This window comes from Ambystoma mexicanum, chromosome 2p, assembly GCF_040938575.1.
Source record: "Ambystoma mexicanum isolate Mex_15411 chromosome 2p, UKY_AmexF1_1, whole genome shotgun sequence".
In the NCBI taxonomy this organism is placed as follows: domain Eukaryota; kingdom Metazoa; phylum Chordata; class Amphibia; order Caudata; family Ambystomatidae; genus Ambystoma; species Ambystoma mexicanum.
The window spans coordinates 1,313,938,143-1,313,963,200 of record NC_090923.1 but is presented as its reverse complement, the minus strand read 5'-3'; the positions used below and the strand labels follow the sequence as shown (position 1 = coordinate 1,313,963,200).

Below are 25,058 nucleotides of genomic sequence, written 5' to 3'. Positions count from 1 at the left end.
GTATGGTTTTACCGGCAGTGTTAATTCCGGACCAGAGTACTTGTAATGAGGCCCAGTGACTGTGTTTGAACTTGCTTGCCATATTAGTGTTAGTGTATTTTACAAGTGTGTTTTTAAATAAATAATTATATACTTTTATACCAAAGCTCTGGTCAGTGTTTGCTTGTGCTACTGTATCTTTGTACCTATTTTGTATACTCCATATACTGTCTAACTCGTCTTGAGAGAAGTCTGCTCAGCCACAGCTACCAGGTAAATCTGGGTGGTGCAGACTGCTACCAATTGGTTTCACTGCCAACAGCTGTAGTCCTAAGCCTTTTGCAGTGGTCCCTAAGGGAACTGCACAGGTTTCTGCCTAACAAAGGCCTCTGCCTGCTGCTACAGTTCAAAATTGGTCCTTAATTCGTTTTCTCTTCCTAGAGCCAGTTCCTCCGGACAACCAAGCAAATGTTCTGATCTGTTCAAACAGTTCCACACTTAATTGGAGTGACTGGTCATGTGAGCCTGCTCCTTGTCTGACACAACAGGATGTTTGAGTCAGTATTAGTTTCCCTTTGTTCACCTGGAAATGTCTTTTACCCCAGTTTAGAGTCTCTAGTAGATTGATACATCTTGAATCTGTCTCATGTTCACCCCTGCTAGGTGTCTCATCCATTTGTAGGTTATTGCATATGTTAGCCACTCACAGGCTTCCTGGCTCTTTAGCCCGGTTCAACTTGTCACCTCTCACCCCTCTGCGGGATGCCTGGATTTTCAGCCCTTTGTGGCTTCTCTTTAGTTGGGCTTCTCATTGCTTAATCCACTATGGCTTTCTGGCCTTTCAGGCTGCCTGGGTTTGGTAGTGCATTCACCCACTCCTCAGGATCCCGTTGCTAAGCACTTTGTGGGCTATTCGGCTTCTCTGGTAGCCTGGGTTTGGTATTTCATTCACCACCTTGTGGGCTGTCTGGGTGCTTCACCGCCCTCCTTCCACTCTTTTCTGTCAACCGTGTACCTGGTTCTCTGCAATGTTGATCGTCAGGGGCGGCAGATTCTCCGTTCATTGCAGAACCGTGACCTCTTATTCGTGGGCTGGTCTCCTGCTTTGGTTCCTGCTGTCTGTGATCGACAGGACTTGGGCATTGAACCTGCTGTACGCCAGTGCACCCGGTCTGTGGCGGCTCTGTCTCTTGGTCTGTCGGTGGCTCAGAGCTCCTCCGGCTCTCTGCCTTTCTGGAATGCTCAATTCCCAAATAGAAAACACACTTGTGAAACTGTGTTGCAGAGAGGTGTAGAAAAACCCTTACCAGGGGATTCCTTGACCCCAAAAGGGTAATCACCCCCAGTGGGATCCCGTTTGCCCTGACACCTATGGTGTGGTAAGCATAGCATGCTCACCTCCCTAGTCCAGATAGGGTTCGCTTCCCTTGGGGCGAAGGGTTGAATTTCCTGGATTCATCACAGTAGACCATTTACTTCATCATTACTTCCTAAGTGTCCCTACTCTAACCAGTTGTTCATGTTCTAATGGTAGATTCGGATAGTGCCTTGCACTTACTCATTTGAATTCAAGTTTTTCGAAAACACCCACTCTTACCGTTCCCTATTCTTACTACTTCCCTGACTTCCGACTCCTCTCACCTTTCTTCTGTCCCTCCGATGTTTCACACCTCCACCCTCCGATGTTTCACACCTCCACCCTCCGATGTTTCACACCTCCACCCTCTGATGTTTCACACCTCCATTCAATACAACACGCTTGACAAACACTCTTTGCACTAACCCTCGTAGCACACTCGCCACATAAACACACACTCTCGCTGCAGTACCCTTGCACTCACAATGCCATTACCTCACCTTCTCCAATATACGCTGCTCCTTCCTTCTTCTTGCTGGTCTCTTGGTCCTCCACCTCCTATGATCTCACCCCAACAACCCACACTTCCTACCTCCTGTTAGCTCATTATATTGTCCCTCCCCTGTGCGGATTGGCCGCCTCTCCTTATCCAAACCTTTCCGGTCTTCCCTGCTTGGTGTTTCTGCATGTCAGAAAAAAGCATAAAGAATGGGCTAAGCCCTGCCCACTTTCTCTGTGTATTCATGCTGCAGCATTTCCATGGTGTCCTGGGAGGACCATATTTCCAAGTTTGTGTTGTGGAACCTGTGGTGGGGTTTCTGGCAGGTGGTAACTTTTTGAATGGAGTATCTGCCCCGTGTCCATGACCCTAGTGATTTAGGGAATTAATCACAGCCTAAGAGTGTCACCTGTTGTACCTCTGGACCGATGTGCAGTCTGCTTCACTGCTCTGCCTGCATTGCCATATTTCCTCAGCTTGCTTGCTCACTCTTGATGGATGGCTTGTGATGTGTGTGACTGCTGTTGGTATGAAATGCTTGAGGGTTGCCCCCTCTTGCACTGGACTCTGTCTCAGTCTTCTCCATGCAGTTGATGTGGGCCTCTGGCAGGGCGCTCTCGCTTGGCCAGTTCTCCCCAATGCTGTCTCTAGGAAATATAAACGGGCATGTGCATGGTGTGAGACAAGGGATTACAGCAAACTTGAAGACAGGCACAAAGGGAAGGGGTAAGTATTGGGTACTATGCCCAATCTGCCACCTTCCTCCTCAGGGGTTGGGCTGGCTCTGGGTTTTCCCTGGTAGGGTCTTCATCCCTGGCTGGGAGGTTTCCTTAACCGTTTTTGACAAGGTCAGATTACTGACCTTGTCACAACTAGATTCATAAATCACCTCCACCCTAGAGGGTCTGTTGTGTTAAAATCACCTATGCAGTATGGAGAACGGGGAAGAGACATAGGAGTTATAACAAGTTACTCAACCTAGTAACTACTGCACTCCTAGTCCATAATCCCCTTTCTTCCATCGCCCTACCCACCATCCCCCCCTCATATAAATTGGTGTACATGGGACTATCGTCCCTGTCGTGCTACTAAGGAGGGACTGGGGTGTGGAGCTGGAGGGAGGGGTTAGTGTGCCTGATCACGCACGCTGCTGAAAACCTAAAACAGAATTTAAAGGGGAAGGAAGTACATATTTTTGCTGTGCAGAAGCTGCTGGTCCTGTCCCGTTCTGGGATGTCCATACAGTATGGAGCAAAGGTGACTATAGACTACTTTGGTAAGTAACTTGTTCTTTTTTGTTTGTTAAGATTGTTCACGCTCTAGGTGATTATCCATCACTTCCACTAACCAAGTTGGTGAATGCTAGGCTCCTTCGGTAAGGGCTGCATACCTGGTTTACTGAGAAGAGAAATTGACTGAGTGCATCCTACCTTCCTTTCCAAGGTTGTCTGATTTCCATCTTTTTCAGGAAATTCATCTACCGGTTTTCTACCCTCTGCCTCATCCTCCCAACATGATATCATGTGGATCCCAAGCAGGCTCTGTTATTCTGAGGGGAAGGAATGGTGGTGTGTACTCACAGACCTTCAGACACATCCTTTCCAACCAGATCACAGCCCTTGGAAATGCAGAAGTTGAACCAGCTAGACAGTCTGCTATGTTGGTTACACTCATGCTAGTGCAGGCATAGCATTCAGTGCAACATTTGCTGGACTTTGTTTGATCTGGGCCCATTTGTGAACTTTCAGAAATATTCTACTATGTTAAGAGTCTTTTATACCGTGCCAATCTCCACCAAATTGGTTTTACAGGGCCAACACCTTTTTTAATGGGTAGGAGCATTGTTACTCTGTCCAGGATACCCAGACTGTAGTCTAGAGAAAAGAAGAGTAGTAAGGATAGATGTTACAATGGAGATGGGGAATACTGAAGTAAGGAGTGTCACAGATGGCACAGAAAACTCAGTCTCAAGGACAGTTCAAGATTCTTCATTGAATTCTCAGTGGAGGCTTATGGCTGGCCATCCCTTGTGCTCTTCTTCCCGCAACTCTAATACCTAACCCTGGCACTCCTACTTTCTAAGGTCTGGCTTAAACAAATGATGAGCTCCCTAAAACCAGACTCTCTGTCTCCCTCATGGATTTTACTAACTTTTCCAATGCAGGTTAGTATTCTAATGGGGAATAGGGTTGTGCCTTGTAGTTGCTCTCAGATTTACCTGGTTTCACTCATGGCCACTGTTACATTACACTTCTACTCAACCTACTTTCTCTCCCCTGGCTCCTTACCACCAACATTCTGTCCCTGCAATGTTTTTTCTCCTCTCTTCACCCTTTGATGTTAACTCTTCTTCCACTCCTCCCACACTACTACTACTACTACTACTACTACTACCCTCCTCTTCCTCCTCCCTCAATATTATTTCTCCTCTTCCCACAACACTACTTCTTCCACTCCTTTCACAACACTGCTTCTCCTCCTCTCACACCAATACTCTTCCTCCCACACTAATATTCCTCTTACCACACTACTTCTGATCCTACACTATTTCTCTTCCCTCAAAACTAATCTGCCACCATCCTTGTTTCCTATACCAGTCTTATCACATTCACACCTTACACTATCCTCTCTATCTCACAAACCTGCACATTCAGCAGAAACACCATCACTCCTAAGTTAACACTGCACCTGATAAATTCATCTCCACAAGACACCATTCCCTCCTTCCTCCTTCTGGTATCTTGGTCATACCCAATAAGTTGCTATCTTATGCCAGAACCAACAATCTATTAATGCTGCTCAATCAAAAATTATGACTTTTATGGTGAGCAAGAAAATGAATCTGAAAATCAAATACAAATGTCTTTTAGAGGGATGGTTGGTTGAACAAGTCAAAGACTACAAATATCTAGGAGTCCTAATCACTGATCGTCTTACCTGGTAAACCCATCTAGCTAATCTGAAAGTGGAGATTCGCCAATATCTGGGAGCCATCAAACGATTTACATCTGTTCACTGTGGCTATTACTTAACTTCCCTGGTTCCTATCTATAATGGTCTCTGTGCTTTCTCCTTTCTCCTATTCTCCCATTAATGGTGGGACTCGGTCAGAGGCCCTCCTGACCTCCTTCCACTCCTCCATGGTCATCATTAATGTTTATCAGAAAGGCACCGTCCTGGTCCAAGGCCCCAGGCCATCCTCCTCCTCCTCCTCTTTGATAGACGCTTCCCGCGCCTCCTCAACTTCCTTCCTTCCTTCCCCTGTTGTTCCTTCTTTCCCTTCTGACTTCCTTGCCTCCTACCTCTGCCTCCTCCCTGGCTACCTTGCCCTTTACTCCCTCCTTTTCTGCGCCCCCCTGGCTCCTTTTACAGCTCTGCAGGGCGTAACTCTGATTTGTAGCCCTCCTCAGAAATCTTTCAAGGTTGACAACCTTCTACAGTCTGGCTACCCAAGGTCTGATCGTTTTTTATTACACATTTTTTTCGTTTTGCATTTCTCTCAGTATAGTTTAAGCTGGGTCACTTGGGGACGCCATTAATCGCACAAGGAAAGGTGCAGCATCAATATGAACTTCAAGTAAACTAGCGGTGCCTGGTCACACCTTCTGTTCTAACCGTCTCCATCGCGCCACTCTCAGCTCTTGTTCGGCTGTCAAACACTCCTCTGACATCTGCCGCCTCCTGGATGAACTTGACCTTGATGTCCTCGGTCTCACCGAGACATAGTTCACAGCCAGCTCTGTCACGAGTTTTGACACTCTCCTCCCTGATGGCTACAAGATCCTAACCGTCCCAGTGGGAGTGAATCATTTATCTTCTCAGAGTGGATTGCTACCTCTGTGATTCCTATGCAAACCTACTCCTTCTTTGAATTCCTTGTCTGCAGGCTTTCTCTCTCTCCTGGCCACTCTCACCATTGCTACTATCTTTCGGCCACCTGGTCAGACTACTACTTCTTTCCTCTTCGAGTGGGCTGACCTCTCCTCCTCCCTCCTGGCATCGACCCCTCAACTCCTCCTCCTTGGAGATCTCAACATCCACCTGGATGCTTCCTGTCCCTCCTCTGGACTCTTGCGTGACTTCTGCGACTTTCTCTCTCTTTCTATTCTTCCCTCTGGTCCGACTCACTCTGCAGGGCACATTCTGGATGTTCTCATCTCCTCTGACATACCCCTCTATAACCCTCTTGCCACTCCTCTCTCCTGGAGCGATAACTTTCTCATTTCATCGCATCTCTCTCTCTCTACACCGCAGGCCAAGCCAGCTCCAGCGCTGCCACCTACCTTCTCGGTCATCCGACCCATAAAAAGTGTCAGTTGAGGCTTTGGCTGCCACTTTCTCTCTCTCTCTCTCCTCCACCTTTGGCAGACTCCCATCCTGACCCTGCTCTGTCCAAGCGCCACTCTTCTATCTCCGATGCGCTCTATCTTCTTGCCCCTGTCATGAGGATCCACTTGAAGCCCAAAACCAAGTGCTACTCTTGGTACTACTCTGATCTCGTCACCCTTAAACACAAGTGTAGGGTGGCTGAGAGGAAATGGCGGGATTCTTGTGCATCCTCTGACCTGGAGCCTGCTCCAAAGGCAATACCCGCTCTCTGTCCGCACCAAGAAGAGAGCCCACATCCAAGCCTGCGTCTCTGCGGCATCTAACAACTCAGACGGAATATTAAAAATCTGCAAGGAGCTGGCCAATCCTGCTGCAGTCTCTACTTCCCCTATCCCCTCCCAGGCCCTCTGCACGGCCCTGGTTTCTCATTTCATCTCTAAAAACCTCTCCTCCTCTACCAGCGGCTCTCTCCACTACCTCCGGCCCCCCTGCAGCCGCCCCTCCTCCCTCTTGCTTTTCCTTTTCTCTGTTCTCCCCTGACAAGATTACTAGACAAGTCTGATCTATGAAAGTTTCATCAAAACAGGTTCTTCCCTGTTCATCCAAAACCATCAAGGACCATATTGACACCCTTGCTCCTACCCTGGCCGACTTCTGCAACCACTCCTTCACCACTGGAGCCTTTCCCTCCCCTCTGAAGCACTCTCTTGTGCACCCCCTTCTCAAGAAATCCACATCTGGCCCCTCCTGCCCAGCTAACAATCGCCCGTCCTCTAATACTCATTTGCTGAGCAAACTCCTGGAAAAGCTGGCCATCTCCCAGCTTAACCTCCACACTGATTCTGTTGTCTCCATGACCATCAGTCTGGCTTCAGATCAGCCAGAAGCACGGAAACTGCTTTCCTGAATATCCGTGTAGACCTGCTGTCTAACCTCCATTCTAATCTCCCCTCTGTCCTCATTTTGCGCAATCTCTCTTCTGCCTTTGATACGGTCAACCATGCCATCGTGGCCAACCAACTCAGTGATAACCTGGGTATCACTAATCAGGCCCTGGCCTGGCTGACCTCTTTCCTCTCCAACCGACTTTCCCAGGTACAACTTGGGTTCTTCCTCTTCTCTGTCTCTCTTCACCTGTGGTGTTCCCCACGGGTCTAACCTCTCTCCCTGGCTCTTCAACCAATACCTGGCACCCCTCACAGCTTTGCTGCTCTCTGCTCCAATTTTCAATGCTATACTAATGACACTCAGCTCGTTTTCAGACTCCCCTCTGCCACCTCTTCTCCCTCTCTCTATCTCTGACTGCAATCCCAGGAGTGGTGTGCCGCCAATGACCTCTGCCTTAATGCCAGTAAGACTGAGATCCTCCTCACCGTGGTACCCAAGGGTTTGGGCGAGTAATAAATGCAATAAATAAATAAAATAAATAAATAAATCAGCACTCATGCATCTTCCTTTCCTATCACTCTCTGCCCGGCCTCCCTTGGCCCTCTTCCTGCTCCCACCTCTGTGGCTAAGAACCTTGGGGTCATCTTCTACTCCACGCTTTCCTTTTCTCCACACATCTGACATCTCTAAGAAGTTAAAATACCAACTGCACCTCCTCAGGGGTATTCTTCCTTTCCTCTCTTTTCCCCAGAAGCTCACTGTCTCTAGTGCTCTGGTTCTCTCTAGGCTGGACTACTGCAACAGCACATTTCTAAATCTTCCTGCTTCCACTCTCCGCCCTCTGCAACTCCTCCAGAACAGGACTGCGAGACTTGTCCTTGGCCTCAAGCCCAGGGATCGTATCTCTCCAGCCCTGAAATATCTTCATTGACTCCCAGTGGCTGCAAGGATTAAGTTCAAGACCCTCTGCATTGTCCACAAGGCATTCTGGGGCCTGGGTCTGCAATACCGTCAAATCTCCCTTCAGCAATACCTTCCTACTCAAGGTCTTTACTCCTCCATCTCCCTGAGGGTCAGTTGCACTTGGGTCTGTATCTGCAACCCTACAGTCCCCTACCCGCACTTATTAGACACCCGTTGTCTGCGCTTAATTTTTGCACTTGCCTCCTGCTGGCCGCAATACCTGTTGTTGTTTTGATCACGTGTTCAGCACTTCCCACTCATCCCCTGTCCATGCACTTTCCCCCTTCCCTCTCCTCTGCACTTGCGTGTTCTCAATGTCACTCTGCCTAGTAAGATCATTGTTTTGTCCTGCCTTGTACCCCACTCTTGACTCGTCACGACCTGAAACACTTGTCTATGGGCGCGATATAAATAAAATATCATATCATATAATGCTAAAATGGTATCAAAATTGATGATTGGGAATGAAGCTTGGGGTGAAAAGAACAACTTGTTACGTAACATTGTAAAATGGAGGCCCTCTGCTTACAGTCCCTGTTGCAGTTTCCAAACACAACACCAGTGATGTATTTGCACAGTGCACTCTGCATTCGTCCTTTACTGTCTCTGAAATCTAAGCAACACTCCATGTACCATCAAAAATTGGTCAATGCCAGTCATAACACTCTTTCGTGTGTTGTATTGAAAGAAGGTCCTTAAGCTCGGTGTAACGGGCCAGATAAAAACATGTAAGAACCAAATGGACTGGGAGAACCCAACCAACACAGAGATAGCAAGAAATAACCCAGAACACACAGACTGTCACAATCTCGGCGTGTGGAGGGCTGTGATACGATAGACATTGCTACCGCTTTCCAAAAGGCGGGGGAACACGGACAATTCCGCTGGAAACAAACAAAAGCTTACCTTCTAGACCAACAGGATCAGTAGAACCCAAGCCAACCCGTATGGAACCCAAAGGAGTTACCTGGCCCACTAACAACAGACAGCCTCAATGCTTTGATTGCAGGGAATGGGGCCACATTGCCCGGTTTTGCCCAAGAAAAACAAAGGCCGAGCCAATGGAAATCGGTTGCATCCAAAATCGTGAGTTCCGAAGAAGACGGGAGCCTTACATGATGGAGGTCCGAGTCGATGGGGTACCCAGACAAGGTCTACTCGACAGCGGAAGCAAACAAACAGCCATCAGACCAGAAGTAAGTGGTTCTGGAAAAAGGGGGGTCGAGTAATACCGGTAAAATGTGTACATGGGGATACCAAAACATACCCTTCCGAACAAGTCACTATAGAAGTAAACTGAGTTAGTACACCCATGGAGGTAGCCGTCATGCCCCATATACCAGCCCGTGTATTACTGGGAACAGATCTACCCTCCTTTAAAGACTGTGTTAGAGATACGGAGTGGTTAAAAATGGCTCCTTTCTCACAAGATGATATTGTAGAGGATAGTGGGAGGTCACCTAAGAAAACTAGGACAGAAGTACGGGATGAGAAAAAGAAGTGGGTGGAAAGGTTCAGTGGTCTGGTGGACTGGATATCAGAAGAGAAAAGGGTCTCCTTTAGAAGCAAAACCCTGACAGACCCGACCTTAAGGAATGTCCGGGAACAAGCAATGAAGGATAACGAAAACCAAACAAACTACCCCAGGTTCCGATTACTGAGAGGACTGCTGGACAGAGTTACCAAGAATCAGAATGAACAGGAGATAGAATTACTAGTAACCACCAGTTTTAGATAGATCGTCCATAATTTAATTGGCTCATGATAACCGGACAGGGGGGCATATGGCCAGAGAAAAAAGCCTAGATAAAATTCTGAAGAGGTTTTATTGGCCCGGGGTATACCGGGAAGTGGGAAAATATTGCGATGAATGCTCAACCTGCCAGAAATCTAACCCAACTAAACCACTTTGTGCACCATTAAGACCCATGCCATTAATAAAGGAGCAATTTTTCCGGATTGGAATGGATCTGGTAGGACCTCTGGAACCCAGTAGTCACGGACACCAGTATCTGCTAGTGGTAGTAGATTATGCCACGAGGTATCCTGAGGCCTTCACCATGCAAGGTATCAGTCCAATGCAAGCATGTAATCAGCTGGTGCCGCTCTTTGCAAGGGTTAGAATACCGTCAGATAGTAACGGACCAAGGCCGGAATTTTGTATCCGGTGTAATGCGCCAAGTATGCCAGCAGTTGCAAATCAAACAGATACGCACTTCCATTTACCATCCCCAAACAGATGGACTGGTAGAGCGCTACAACAAGATCATCAAACTAATGTTCAAGAAAGTAACAGCCCCTACGGGGAAAAACTGGGACAGAGCTGTTCCATGGGTACTCGTGGTACTAGGGGATACACTGCAGTCTTCAACGGGGTTCTCACAGTTTGAGTTATTGTTTGGACACCGGCCAAAAACGGTCTTAGACATTGCAAAAAAGGAATGGGAAGAGCAAGAAGACCCCACAACACTCACCGATTATGTGACGGAACTAAGAATAAGTCTGTCTAAACTAAGAGAGCTGGAGAGAGTAAATCTAGGAGGGTCTCAGAGGATGCAAGAAAAATACTAAAATAGGAAAACCAGAGTATGCAACTTCAAAGTAGGAGACCAGGTACGGGTATTGCTACCCACTAGCCAAAACAAGTCATTGGCTCAATGGAGAGGACCTTATAAAATAACAGCAGTATTAGGTCCGGTGAATAACATTGTGGAACAACCGGATCGTAGAGAGAAAAACCAGAATTACCACATAAACCTACTCAAGGAGTGGAAGGCACCCGAAGGGGATACCGCGGTTATAGAGGTAGTGACAAGCATAAAATAGAGACTGAACCAGGACAAACAGTAAGAATCTGCCCCTACCGCCTTCCCGAGTCCAAAAGGACAGCTGTGCAAGCAGAAGTGGAGGATATGCTGCGGCTAGGAGTAATTGAACCATCCTGTAGTCATTGGTCCTCTCCTATTGTGCTGGTCCCAAAGCCAGACGGCAGTATCCGGTTTTGCATGGATTATAGGAAGTTGAATTCCATCCAACCTACCAAGCGTACCCCATGCCCAGCATAGACAAACTCATTGAACAATTGGGTGCTGCACATTTCATCAGCACCATTGACCTGACGAAAGGGTATTGGCAGATTCCCCTGAGACCACATGATAAGATAAAAACTGCTTTCGCCACCCCTTCGGGTCTATACCAATTTACGGCACTACAGTTCGGATTGCATGGGGCTCCTGCAGCGTTTCAATCATTGATGAATCTAATATTAGCACCACACAATCAATACAGTTGGGCCTACCTGGATGACATAATCGTATACAGCAAAACCTGGAAGGAGCATCTGGAACATCTTACTGCAGTAATAACTTCCCTACAATCAGCAGGGTTAAAAATAAAACCCAAAAAACTCTACTGGCAGCCGATCAGACCAGATACTTAGGCTATTTCGTCAGAAATGTGGTTATTAAACCCCAATTGGACAAGTTAGAGGCGATTGGGAAACTACCAATGCCCAGCAACAAGAAACAAGTGAGAGCATTTCTGGGGTTAATCGGCTACTACCGCAGGTTATGCCCCTCTTTTCTTTGATTGCCAGTCCTTTAACGGAAGCTCTCAAATCATCCTACACTGGAGACATACTAAAAGAAGAAGCATTGAAAGCCTTTCTGGAACTTAAAAACATAATATCAGCGCATCCGGTTCTAAGATGTCCGAACTTTCAAGAATTGTTTTTTCTACAAACTGATGCATCCAGTGGCATTTATCAGTCGTAAACTGTTACCCCATGAGGTACGATATTTTACCATTGAAAAACAGTGTCTGGCAATTGAGACCCTCGGGTATTACTTGGCTGGAGGAAGGTTTACGGTGTTCACAGATCACGCACCTCTTCAGTGGTTGGCTACACACAAGGATTCCAACCAACGGGTGTTGAGGTGGTTCCTCGGGTTACAGGAATTCTGTTTTCAAACCATTCACAAACCAGCTGCCTTCCAGCTAATTCCGGATTACCTGTCCAGGAATCTGGTTCGGCTCGATGCTTCGGGAGATGGAGGTGTATGTAACGGGTCAGATAAAAACATAAGGAGCCAAGTACCATTCTCATGTAAGAACCAAATGTACTGGGAGAAACCAACCCCAACCAACACAGAGATAGCAAGAAATAACCCAGAACACACAGACTGTCACAATCTCGTGTGGTGGGGCCGCGATACGAAAAGGGAAGCACAACCCAGTATGCTGTCAAAGCAAAGTGGACGAACTAGGAAGAGATACAGGAAGGAGTCGAATGGTGGTATAGCTGAAAACGGCCCGAGTGCGGGAACCAGGGGTGAAGGTCAGCGGCCGAACGGGACCTCCGGCGGGAGTGCAGTCCTGGGTCATGGAGACTGCAGTGCCGAGGCGCCGCATTGCTGAGAGTCGGCAGCCACGCTGGCGTTCGGCAGTCATTTCCTTTCTGGGAGCGGGAGCATAAGGGAGCGCGCATGAACAAGACAGCATGAAGCCGGCAACAATAAAGAAATAAACACGCATACACACAGTCAAACTTACCTGTATAATTGGGTCCCAACCAGAGCGATGGGGGCGGCAGGAACTGGGGAACAACACAGGACGCCATTCTCTCGAGAAAGGGGGCGGGGCTTGGAGGAGGCTTTATCACCTGGGGGAGGAAACAGGGGCTGATTGGCCAATTAAGCTCTCTGTATATAACCCAACGGGTAGGAAGGAGATGGGTGTTCACTCTTGGTTTTGTTACAGACCCAACCAGACGTGGAGACAGGAGCTGCGGGAGGCTTATGGGCATATGAAGACTAGGAGAAGACTGGCCAGACGTCCTTACTGCATCCCTTGTAAAAAACCAGGAAAAGAACACTGCGGAAAAACAGAAGGAGAAAAGGAACAATCTTTCTGTGAAGAACTCTGATTTTTTTTTCTCATTGCTTGTAAGTCTAATAAAGACAGCCTTTACTTTCTTAAAGACGCCTGTCTGTCTCATTGTTACATTCTGTAAAACATCTGCTTGCACTAACATTAACAGTGACGGTGCCCCCATGCAAGCAAAGCACTACCTCCAAGAAATTGCGAAGACGCCAAATACTTGAACTTGACTATAAAGAAAACTGGATTAATCTTGCAGCGAACATTTGTGAACTCCTTATGCACCCCCTATCCTAGCAGCAAGCCAAATGAACAATAATAACCTGCAATCACATGCACACTTCCTGCACACTGAACAGACATGTCAGCAACACCCTGCTACGCATGCCTACCTACCAGGTCAATGCCACCGCACCATGAGGGCCCTCAGGTAGATTCAGTATAAAAGGCTTTCTATGAAATGGCAGCATTCCAATGTAAATGGGAATAGTATCCTGAAATATCATCCTATGTCCTGTCCAATTTCCTCCATATTTTAAGGCCCTCCCTGCCTGGCGAAGGGACCGGGGCCTTTTGCACCACAAAATAAGCTCTTCGAATGGATTGTGTCTTCCCACGTATTCCTCATCTTGTGATAAATCGTTATCTCCAGCTTCGGAAAAAAAAATTCTTGGCAGAGGGCGCTGTGCTCGAGGTCGTGGCATCGATTGTCCCTCGACGTACTCCGTACTCTGTCGACGTCACCGATGGTATAAATAGCTTGAGCCACGCCCATTGCTTCAGTTCCGTTTTTCCGATCGCTTCGCGATCGAGAACGGCGCGCTTCTATTTTCTGTGAAGAAAATGTTGTCATCTTCGACACCTTCGACACCCAGAACTGTGTTTAAAAAGTGTGCAGATTGTGGATCTAAAATGTCGATCACCGATCCCCACCGGATTTGTCTCTGGTGTCTCGGTTCCTGTCACCGAACCGACGACTGCGGGTCCTGCCAATCTATGACCGAAAAAGCTCTTTGTGAGAGGAGAGGTAAACTGCCGGTGGGGAGGGAGGCCTCAAAAAAGGTTTTGTCAAAAAGACACAAGAAAGCGACTGATTCTAAGGAATCGGATCGCCATAGGCACTCGAAGAGATCTCGATCTAGGAGTAGATCGAGACACTCTTCGTCATCATCGAAAAAAATGAAGAGGAGACATAGATCTCCATCTTCTTCTTCTTCAGAGTCGACCGAAGAAATTCATTGTCCGACTAAATCTGATTCTCCCAGTAAGTGGGAAGAATTCCGCAAAAAGATGGAGGTTTTCGAGAATGCAGCCCCGACCCCCTCGAAAGACCCTCGAAAAAGCCATACCCCTAAAGTCGCTCCATTGGACGACAAAGGGAAGTCCAAGGCTACCATGGCCAAGACCGGTAACGTCGAGGAATACAGAAAACCTCGAGTCGACGTAAAACCGTCGAAGACTCTTCGAGAGTCGAGCACTTCTGCAGTGCCATGCAAGAAACACAAGTCGTCGAAGACTTCGACAACTTCGTTGACGCCCTCGACGTTGATAATTTCGACGCCAAAGCCAAATGCGTCATCGACGCCATTATCGAAGTCATCTTCGAAAATTTCGAAAACACCCTCGAAAACTTCGAGGGATTTGCCATTTCCTTCGAAGCAGATGGAAGAGGAAGAAAGGAGATTCACTCTTTTGCCCAGGTCAGACTTTTTCAAATCTATGTCAGCAATCTATGAAGAGTCTGCTTCAGAAGAAGACGAGGTTACTCCTTTGGCAGTTACTTATGGTACAAGACAAGTTCCTGAGGAACTTATTGACCAGGAATCTAGAATGAGAGACTTGAGTGATACTCTACATTCTGCCAGTGGAGTTGACACATCCCCAGAATTAGAGTTCGCCAAACCCGATCCTGCAGAGTATGCAGATGCTGGGTACAGTGGTCTTATGACTAGGGTAGTTGAATATATGGGTTGGGGTAATACTTCACCCATTTTTGAACAAGATGACATGACGGATATAATCGTCAAGGGACCTCAGAAAGATCCTGGTCTCCCTTTTCACAGGGCCCTTCAAAGGACTGTGGAGAAAAACTGGGAGAAACCAGAAACTATTGCTGCTGCAGATAGCACTTTTCCAAGAAAATATAGACCAGCTGGAACGGATCCTGAATATTTGAATAAACATCCGACTCCAGAGAGTTTAGTCATTCAGGCAGCATCTACTTCAAAACAAACTGCTTATCCAACTATCCCTCCAGATAGAGAGGATAAAAAAAATTGATGCCTTGGCACGTAAAGTTTTCACGTCAGGCAGTATGGCACTTAAATCAGCAAATGTCACCTGTACCCTAGCCAGGTTTCCCATACCCTGTGGGACTGTATTTCTGGAAGGCGAGGAAAGGGAAGGCTTCCTGAATATAGTTAAAGACGGGAAGGAGGCAATGGGGGAATGTCTCCAGTCTGGACTGGATACTGCTGATAGTATCAGCAGATCCATGGCTGCAAGCGTTGTGCTACGCAGATTTGTGTGGTTAAGGAAGTCGGGATTTGCACCAGACGTGCAAGCTAGACTGCTCAACATGCCCTTTGATGGCTCGAGGCTCTTTGACAGAAAGGCTGATGAAAGCCTAGAAAAACTTCAGACCTCGAAAGCGGCAGCTAAATCACTTAGCGCCTCTTTGCGCCAGCCTCTAAAACCCTATTCCGTCTCATCTTCCTGGAGGGGCCGTTCTTTTCAATACTACTCCTCTTTTGGTAGAGGAAGAGGACAGGCTTCTCAAAGGGGCAAAAGAAACCTCACTCGTGGAACACGAGGAAGAGGTGCAAAATCAGCCTCAGGAGCGGCATAGGTACCCTCAGCCACTCCTGCAGCTGCCTCCAAATCCCTCTGAGACCTTGTTACACAAAACACCAGTGGGAGGCAGGATCTCTCTACATCTGAAGGAATGGCGGGGCATTACCTCAGATGCTTGGGCACTGGAAACAGTAGCCCAAGGTTATTGTCTCCCCTTTCTAAAAAGGCCTCAGAATCATCCACCGGGAGCCAACTCTGCCAAAATTCCGGATCTGATCCTGTTGCAGGAAATTTTAACCCTGCTAGAGAAAGGTGCCATAGAACCGGTAACTGTAGCGGAGAGGAACAGGGGTTGGTACTCCCCATATTCTCTCATCCCGAAAAAGGACAGAGGACTGAGACCCATCTTGGACTTGAGAAACTTGAACAAGTTCCTCAGGAAGGACAAGTTCAAGATGGTGACTCTTTCTCAGATCCTTCAGGCTCTCCAACTCCAAGATTGGTTGGTATCATTGGACCTTCATGATGCTTACTTTCATGTGCCAATCCATCCAAAGCACAGAAAGTACCTGAGGTTCGCTATTGGCAATTCTCATTATCAGTTTCGAGTTCTGCCATTCGGGTTGACCTCCGCCCGAGGGTTTTCACCAAACTGTTGGCGGTTGTGTTGTGGCAGCAAGTTTCAGGAGAGGAGGTATTCACATATATCCCTACCTGGACGACTGGTTGATCAGAGCAAGTTCTCCAGAACAAGCTCAGGAACATCTTTCGATCACCTGCCACTTCCTCCACAAACTGGGCTTCTCCCTCAATTTCAAGAAGTCCCAAACGATACCATCCCAGAAACTCCAGTTTATCGGAGCAGTCTTGGACACTTCATCGGGAAAAGCCTCGCCTCCCAAAATGAGAGCTCTCCACATCCAGCAGATGGTAACGAAGCTTCAGAATGCCCAACATCTACCGGCCTTCGATTTTCTCAGGTTGCTCGGCCTCATGGCATCCTGCATTTTCCTAGTACCAGAGGCCAGGTTGAGAATGAGATCCCTTCAATGGGCACTCAGAACTCAGTGGTCCCAGTTCTCAGGGAATATGTCGGATCTTCTGCAAATACCGAGCGCAGTTGCTCAGGATCTTCTATGGTGGGCTTGCAACAACAACATTCTCAAGGGAGAGTCTTTTTGGCAACCATGGCCGGAGATAATGGTAGTGACGGACGCCTCACTCACGGGGTGGAAAGCACACACCAACTATCTGCCAATCAGCGGTCATTGGTCTCCATCGGAGTCCAAACTACACATCAACCTATTGGAGCTGAGGGCAATCAGACTAGCTCTGAAGGTCTTTCTGCCCTCTGTAAAGGGAAAGAATGTCCTGATAATGACGGACAATACAGTGGCCATGTACTATCTCAACAAGAGAGGTGGTGTAGGGTCACTGCCACTGTGCAGAGAAGCAATGCAGCTCTGGTTCTGGACAATACGAGAAGGAATCTCTCTGTCAGCAATTCACCTAGCCGGAGAGAAGAACACGGCGGCAGACGCTCTGAGCAGGCAGAGCATGGTCTCTCACGAGTGGGAGCTGGCTCAGGAAGTCCTTCTGGAGATCTTCGCCCTTTGGGGAACCCCTCAAGTGGATCTGTTTGCCACCGCGATGAACCGGACGTGCGATCAGTACTGCTCAAGGGAATTTCCTCAAAGAGGAGCTCTGGGAGATGCATTCGTAGTGGAGTGGAAGTTTCCACTGCTGTACGCGTTTCCCCCAGTCCCCGTGATTCCTGAAGTAATCAGGAGGTTGAGAAAGTTCAGGAAAACCATGATCCTAATTGCCCCGGATTGGGCCAGGAGAACGTGGTAGCCGGACCTTCTAGACATGTCCATCTGCCCTCCAATACGTCTTCCGCAAAGAAAGGATCTTCTCTCGCAAGAGGAAGGTTGGGTTCTCCATCCAGAGGTCAAGACACTCAACCTTCACGCATGGTTTCTGAGAGGTTGAGATACAAGGATTGGGATCTTCTGGATGACGTAATGGAAATCTTGCTTTCGGTCAGAAGACCAGCAACATAGTCTTTGTACCAATGTCGCTGGAACAGGTTTAGTAACTGGTGCAAAGACAAGGATGTGAACCCTTTTCAGTGTGGCACCCCAATGGTACTCTTTTCTACTACATCTAGCTAATCTGGGGCTCCAGATAGGAACAATCAAAGGATACCTTGCTGTGCTGTCCATTTTCAAGCGCTCCTCGGAAGAGGTTTCATATTTCAAAATACCGTTAATAATTCAATTCTTAAAGAGGCTTACTAATGTATACCCTCCAGTACCTTTTCATGTACCAATTTGGGACTTAAATTTAGTATTAAAATTCTTGACTTGCAAACCTTTTGAGCCTCTGCACTCATGTCCATTGAGGCTTTTGACTCTAAAAACTGTCCTCCTTGTGGCCCTATCATCAGCCCGCAGGGTTAGCGAACTTCAGACTCTCTCATGCAAACCACCATATACTATTTTTTATAAAGATAAGGTAGTCCTTAAAGTTAAACCTTCGTTCTTGCCAAAAGTAGTCTTGGACTTCCATTTGTCACAAAAAATAGTACTACCAACTTTTTATCCTCCTCCTCATCTGGGCAAAGAAGAGGAGAGATTACACAGATTAGATCCCAAGAGGGCTCTTAGTTTTTACATCTCAAGGATGGCTAAATTGAGACAAGATGATCAACTGTTTGTGGGTTATACTGGTCATAAATTAGGCTTATCTGTAACAAAACAGACCATTTCCCGCTGGATCATATTAGCCATAGTTGAATGCTACAGATTAGTGGGAAAAGAACCACCAGATGGGCTTCGTGCCCATTCTACAAGGGGAATGGCTACTTCTGCGGCTCTAAAGAGGGGAGTACCGGCAGCAGATATTTGTGCAGCTGCAACCTGGAAAACAATGCATACTTTTGTTAAACATTATTGTTTGGACACTGCCTCCTCTAACGAGGGTTTATTTGCAAAGGCAGTTCTGCATTCTGTCCACGAAAACTGAAATTAGTACTCCCTTCTCCAAAAATTGATACTGCTATGGGAGCCTATCACAAGATGAGGAATACGTGGGAGGACACAATCCATTCGAAGAACAAGTTACTTACCAACTATAACGTTCTTTCGACTGGATGTTCCTCCCACGTATTCCTCATCGACCCTCCCATCCTACCCCACAGTACAGTTTACGTTTTCTTACACTTTCCTCTCACGAAGAATGTATTGTCATGGGACACGCCTGGGTGTTCCTCCTATATATAATATATATATATATATATATATGTAATCATCGAAAAAACAGAACTGAAGCAACGGGCGTGGTTCGAGCTATTTATACCATCGGTGACGTCGACAGAGTACGGAGTACGTCGAGGGACAATCGACGCCATGACCTCGAGCACAGCGCCCTCTGCCGAGAATTTTTTTTCCCGAAGCAGCGAAGCTGGAGATAACGATTTATCACAAGATGAGGAATACGTGGGAGGAACATCCAGTCGAAAGAACGTTACAGTTGGTAAGTAACTTGTTCTTCTCACTTTAAATTTTTATAATTTAGGTGCAAGGCTAGGCGTGACCGTGCACTGACCTGCCCTCCGGCGCCTCACCGTTGTCCTGTTTTTCTTGCGACTGGAAGGGAAACCTGCACTGCATCAGCGTATTTATTTTTTGTTGCTGCGCATTTCCTTTTTCACGCAGCCTCTGTGTATTTTTAACCATTTATTTTCTTCTAGTTGCCACACCATCTGGCGCCCTCGGGCTTCCCTGTCGCATGTTGGGTACCTCTGGATTCGATAGGTGTGCGCCAGGCCATTCCTTGTCTTGAATCCTGATTCACTCTGTTTAACGTGTTTGGGGCCTGACCACCACTGGGACTCATGTGCGGCTTTCGATGCATTGACACCAACATCGATCAAAAACAGGCTTGTGAGGTGGAGAGAAATCTTTTTGAAATCACCACTAGACCAGAACTTTGCGCACTTTCCTGGGTGTTCTCTGACTGTGAGTGGTTGGAAAGATCAAATTACCGGTATTAGGCCTGAGGCTCAAGTAGCTACCTGTGCATGCACCGATGGGTCTGCAGATTCTACCAGGCCTAGTACTGAGGGGCGTAAAAGCTATATTACCGGGCATTCGTCCAAGGGGCCAGCTGACTATGTGACCAGGCCTTGGTCTGAGGGGGCATCTCTATGCAGGACTACCAGCACTTCAACTGGCGGCACCAATCCTACCAGAGCTCGATCCGAGGTCCAAAAGAGAACTAGTACAGTTAAACCTGCTCTGAAGAGCGTCACGCCGGATACTGTTCCCCCAGAGAGGGCTACTGAGAGCTTGTGAAGACCCCAAACTCAAAGTTCAGTGGGGGGAGCATCAAGTTCACAAGTAAACACGGCAAGGGAGCTGGTGGCAAGAGTAGATTGGTCAAGTGGTGGCGTTCCCTGGTGCACCTCATACCCAACTTCATCTAGTGCTCTTAGGTACCCTGAGCCGTGGATGCAGCAGTCCAGGTAAGGACCTTTTGGTTCCAGTTACATCAACTTGAACACCTTCATCAGGGGCTCCTTGCTCTTCAGTGTAAAGTTCACCGGCATGCAAGGACAGATTCTTTTAAAGGTTCCTTTGTCACTTGAAATGTCAGGGACTCTTAAGGGGCTCATTTAGAAAGTTCTTCCTCAAGCAATTCCACAGCCACAGGCACTGCCTCTAGCACTGGAGCCCCCTTCAATGCCGACTCAGCTGCTCTGTCAGCTGCCTCTTCCAACACCTCCACCGCCACCACCAATTGCGGTTTCCAGGGCAAAATGTCGAGATTCAGCCCTCAGGCAGTAAGTCCCTAAAGAGCTCCCCAGGAGGCTGGAAGCAGAGGATCAATCTGCATCAAGTTTGGGAAACAGGTATCAGGATACTTATAAGGATGAGGATGAAGCTGATTTTCCGTCTTCTGACAATGATTTTCACAAAAGGCTAGAAGGGTTAGTAGCCTTTTTAGGGATTCCTATACTTACCCAAGAGCAACCAGAATGAAGAGTTTTAGCAAATGTGGTCTAGCTCTCCATACATCATCCAGTTCAGACATTCAAATGCAGAAGGATGTCTTGGAGGTGACACTAAATATATGGGCAAAGCCACACTCTTGCCAGTCAGTCAGCAAAAAACTGGATGCCTGGTACAGAAAATGTGGCTCAGGAAGGGCCTTTGCTTGCCTCGCATCTCCAACCACATTCATTGGTTGTTGCAGCGCCCTTGCTATATCCCAAGCCAATGGCTGCTGGCTCATCAGGTCACGCAGCAATGTCTTCAGCCGCCCTTAAAAGAGAGGACAAGCTCTTAGAGTCGTTTGGGAAGAAAATGTATTTAAATTCATTGCTCCATTTACAGCAAACAGATGCATTATTTGCAGATGCCAATTGGAGGCTTTGGAGTAACATTTCTGAATACCCAGGATCTCCCGGGTTGATGGGCAAGACGTGTTTAAATATGGTCTAATTGAGGAAAAGAAGGTCCTGCAAGATTTGCTTGAATCATTTTTCATTCATATGGACATGACCTGTTGTTGCATGTGGTTTGGGGTTGACATGAGAAGGCCAGCCTGGATGCATGCCACTAAATTCAACAGCGATCTACAGGACAGGATTTTAGACCTTCCTATAGAAGGAATTAACTTTCACTCGTCAACTGATGATAAATTGACCAAAAAAAAGACCTGCACACAAACTGCAGAATCATTAGCTATCCTTACTAAGCTGTCTTCAAAGTTCTTCTCACAGGCGCGACCCAGGTCTGAAAGCAGATCAAGGTAATTTGGGGGTTTTAGAGGCTTCCAAAAATAGAAAGGCTAACTGGACTGATTGCCTAGTACTTTTATGCGGAAACAACAAAGAACTAACCCTAACAGGTTCTACTCAAACCCTCCTCCCCTCATCAGTCTCGGCCTCGAATAAACCATAATAAGCCCTGAGGAGAAAGAGCGAGCTGACTCTTTTTGGCTGTCGTGAGTGGAGGTCTGTGCTAATTTGCCTCTACTGCCTTTATTACCTCTATTACTGTGTTTCCTGTGTTCCTGCCAGAGGTACCTAGAGGTACCTGGATGCGCGTGTGCCTTTAAGACTCCTTGTGGGTTAGACCATAAGAGGCCGCCTCCTATGCCCTTGCGGCGTAAACCCTGAGGAGAAAAGGGCGAGCTGACTCTGTTTGGCGAGTGGCGTACGGTGTCCGTGAGGAAAACAGCGTCATTGCACTCTCTCATGAGGTCTGTTAAAATGGAACCTGTTCTGTCATCACCACGAACTAGAGCCCAAATAAAACGCTCCGTTAGACAAGATGATCGGGACAACAACAAGTAAGTCAGTATTTTTACCTGTGGCAAATGTCCTAGATGACTCATGTGGCAATTCGCCTCATACTACCCCCGGTAAGGACATGACTGGCTACCCACTACAGGCGCGCTCTCTGTTGCCCTCTGTACCCCACATGGTATCCCATCTGAGCGAAGCCGCTCTCGGACTTACCGCGGTGGAATCGGGGCCAGTCGAGGGTTTGCTCTTGGAGTCGGGTCATGCTGGGGTTACCTGGTCACTTGGGAGCGCGGGGCGCCCGCGCATTTCTGTAGGTCTCTGCGAGGCTTGGCACGTGCGGCAGCCTCGCTCTCCCCTCCGCCCGCTGTGGTCGCTGCTGCGGTCGCGGCTGATGACATGAATGGGTGTGGCTTGGAGACAGCCGAATAGCTTGGTGCCGACGATGGAGTCGGCGATGTGCAAGTACAGTTGGGACAATTGGGCAGGGGCCTGGATGGATATGTGTCGCGCACCCCTCCAGCACACAACGCCACCCACAGTCTCCACGCACTGTCACTCTGTCAGTCCAGCGATTGGAGGAGATATCTCAATTGTGTGCCTACAAGAAGGGTGGGAGGTAAACCAGAAAGTTTTTCTGGCAACAATTCAAGACGCATTTACAACTGAAAAGCTCATTGATCTGCAATTGCATAATGCAGTGTTTGCTTTTGATCCTTCTTTGGACTTTGGTACATCCCCCACGAGAATGGCTCTCAATGGTCATGTAGAAACAAATGGGGAGTCAGATGCTCCACTCAGTGGTGCTTGTCAGGTTGACGAAGTGGTGGGTTGTGCTCATCCTGATAGGAGAAATTCTTTGGATGTTGTAACAAATGTTTTACAAAATCTAATGGGGATAAATAAAGCACGCTTAAGCAAACAGCTTCAGGTTTCGATCCCTGAAAATGATCTGATTGCAAAAACCTCCCTGAAAAGAAACTGTAATAAACTTACCGATACCAATCAAGACATCTGAGGGTCGGTGAATTACAAAAGAGCAAGACTGACAGAAGCTGTGACCACAGGGCACTCATCCCAAGTATCACCTGCAAATGTGCTGCAATCGCAGAAAAGGTGTGTAACCTATGCCAACGTTAATCGGCATTCGAGTCCGTGTCGTCCAAAAAAATTGTATCATCAATTAAATATTGAAGACACTACAGACGAAACTTCATCCAGGGACTCATCCCTTGTGGATCACCCATTCCCTAAAGTCAGGAGGGCACGCACTGCTACGGGCCGTGTAACACGTGCAACTGATGCACCAAGGAAAGACATGTGTACCTGTGTTGCCTCATGTGTGCACGTGCCTATAAATGACTTGCAAGTGTCTTTGACTTCTGCTATGGCGATATCATTGGCACCCTTTACCAAACTTTGAGGCGATAAATGAAAACATGAAGGATGTAACAACATTAGTAGCCTTAATGAATTAAAAATTGCTGCATCTAGAGGAGCTGCACAGCGTGCATAACAATAAACAGGATGAAGTAACACATAAATTGCTGGCAGCCCTTGCTTCGGCAAACGATCTAAAACGCAATGACATGATTGATAGAAAGCTTTTTGCAGAAGTGGCAAAAGAGGCACTGGCTCTCTTCCGCAAGTCCCACACGGGCACAGGAGGAACTGATCAGTCTATTCATTTAAATGTTTCGCAGACGCCATCAATTGAGCCTCCACTGCAGTCAAAGTCACCGCGTTTTTGCCAACTCGTGCAGCAGTCTCGGAGGCTGAAGTCGCTAAACGATGGCTAACTCCACCTGAAGGTAACCTTGGTCGGAAGGCCATTAGCCCAGAAAGTGTAAAAATGGTGCCTACAAGACCTATTGAGCCTGAGGCAGATGTACAAATCGGACCCTCAATTGATGATCTGTCAGTACCTCCAAGCATCAGTGACTCGCCCTGTGAGAACCTCACATTAGAACACCTGGCAGAAACTTCTTTCAATACGGCTTTTCTTCAATCAAGAATCTCAGCAAATCCTGCACGGCTCGATGTTCAGGTTTCGGGAGGCTCGGCTCCTCAAACACCAGTTCCAGAACTAATCAGTACCAATAAAGCTGCAGCTGTTGACGTAGTAAAGTCAGCAGGCATGTTTCCTATATTGAGTGGCTCAGAAGTCACCCAACCAAAAAGTATGGAAACGAAGAGACAACAACCACTGCAAGCAAAGAAGTCAAAAAACCTTCCAGGGCGAAAGAAGGTCCACCTACGGGGCGCTCGTAAATTTTTAAGAAATATCAACGTGTTACAGATTGTAGATAATGCAATCAACACGCGGCCTCAACATAAATCTCGTAAGCAACAATCCGTCAGGTGCTCCAACGGTCATCCCACTTGATGAAGTAGTGATCCACATTGACGACACATCTCAGGCAACACAAGATGAACTCCTGGAACTGTCTTTATACGAAGATTACGATTGCGGAGAAAGCGTTCCAGTCACGCCACAAGCAGACAAAATTGACATGACAAGAGCAACGGTTTTGCTTGAGACTCAGCGTGAGGTCAGCCAGGCAGCTCGTCCAGAAGAAGCTTGTGCGAAAGCCAAAAGGAAACAGCCCCTCTCTACAGGTGACCCACAAAACAGGTCAGCAGCTTGTAACAGCGGCAGACCCTGTTCAATAATCCTGAATCCTACAACACTACCTAAAAGGGATCTGGCTCCTGCGAGCCCTGTGTTCTTAAACCTTCAGGAAAAAAGAGAGCGGCTAGCGGCTATCGTGCAAATGAATCAACCTGGGATCTTGAAGCCAAGCCACTTGCCTAAAAAACACCGTCTGTTTGGAAATGGAGAGAATCTCTCCAAGTTATTCAGCTTTGTTAACGGTATCATCAGACTCACAGAAAGAAATGATCCAACAGCTGAAAACAGTGGGTAAGCGACAGAAAAGAAACAAAGGGCAGGACATGGGCCGACATCTGGACCACACTTTGATAGTCAAACTTATGTTGGAGAGATTAGAGTCACGCGATAAACTGATTCTGAATCGAACCAACGTATTAAGATTACA

At 47.4% G+C, this 25,058-nt stretch overlaps 1 protein-coding gene across 1 annotated transcript in view; it reads left to right on the top strand.

The window, feature by feature from the left end:
- BAIAP2L1 (BAR/IMD domain containing adaptor protein 2 like 1) overlaps positions 1-25,058 on the top strand; it is a 1,517,181-nt gene that overhangs the window by 848,633 nt on the left and 643,490 nt on the right. The gene's annotated exons all lie outside the window — the stretch shown is intronic.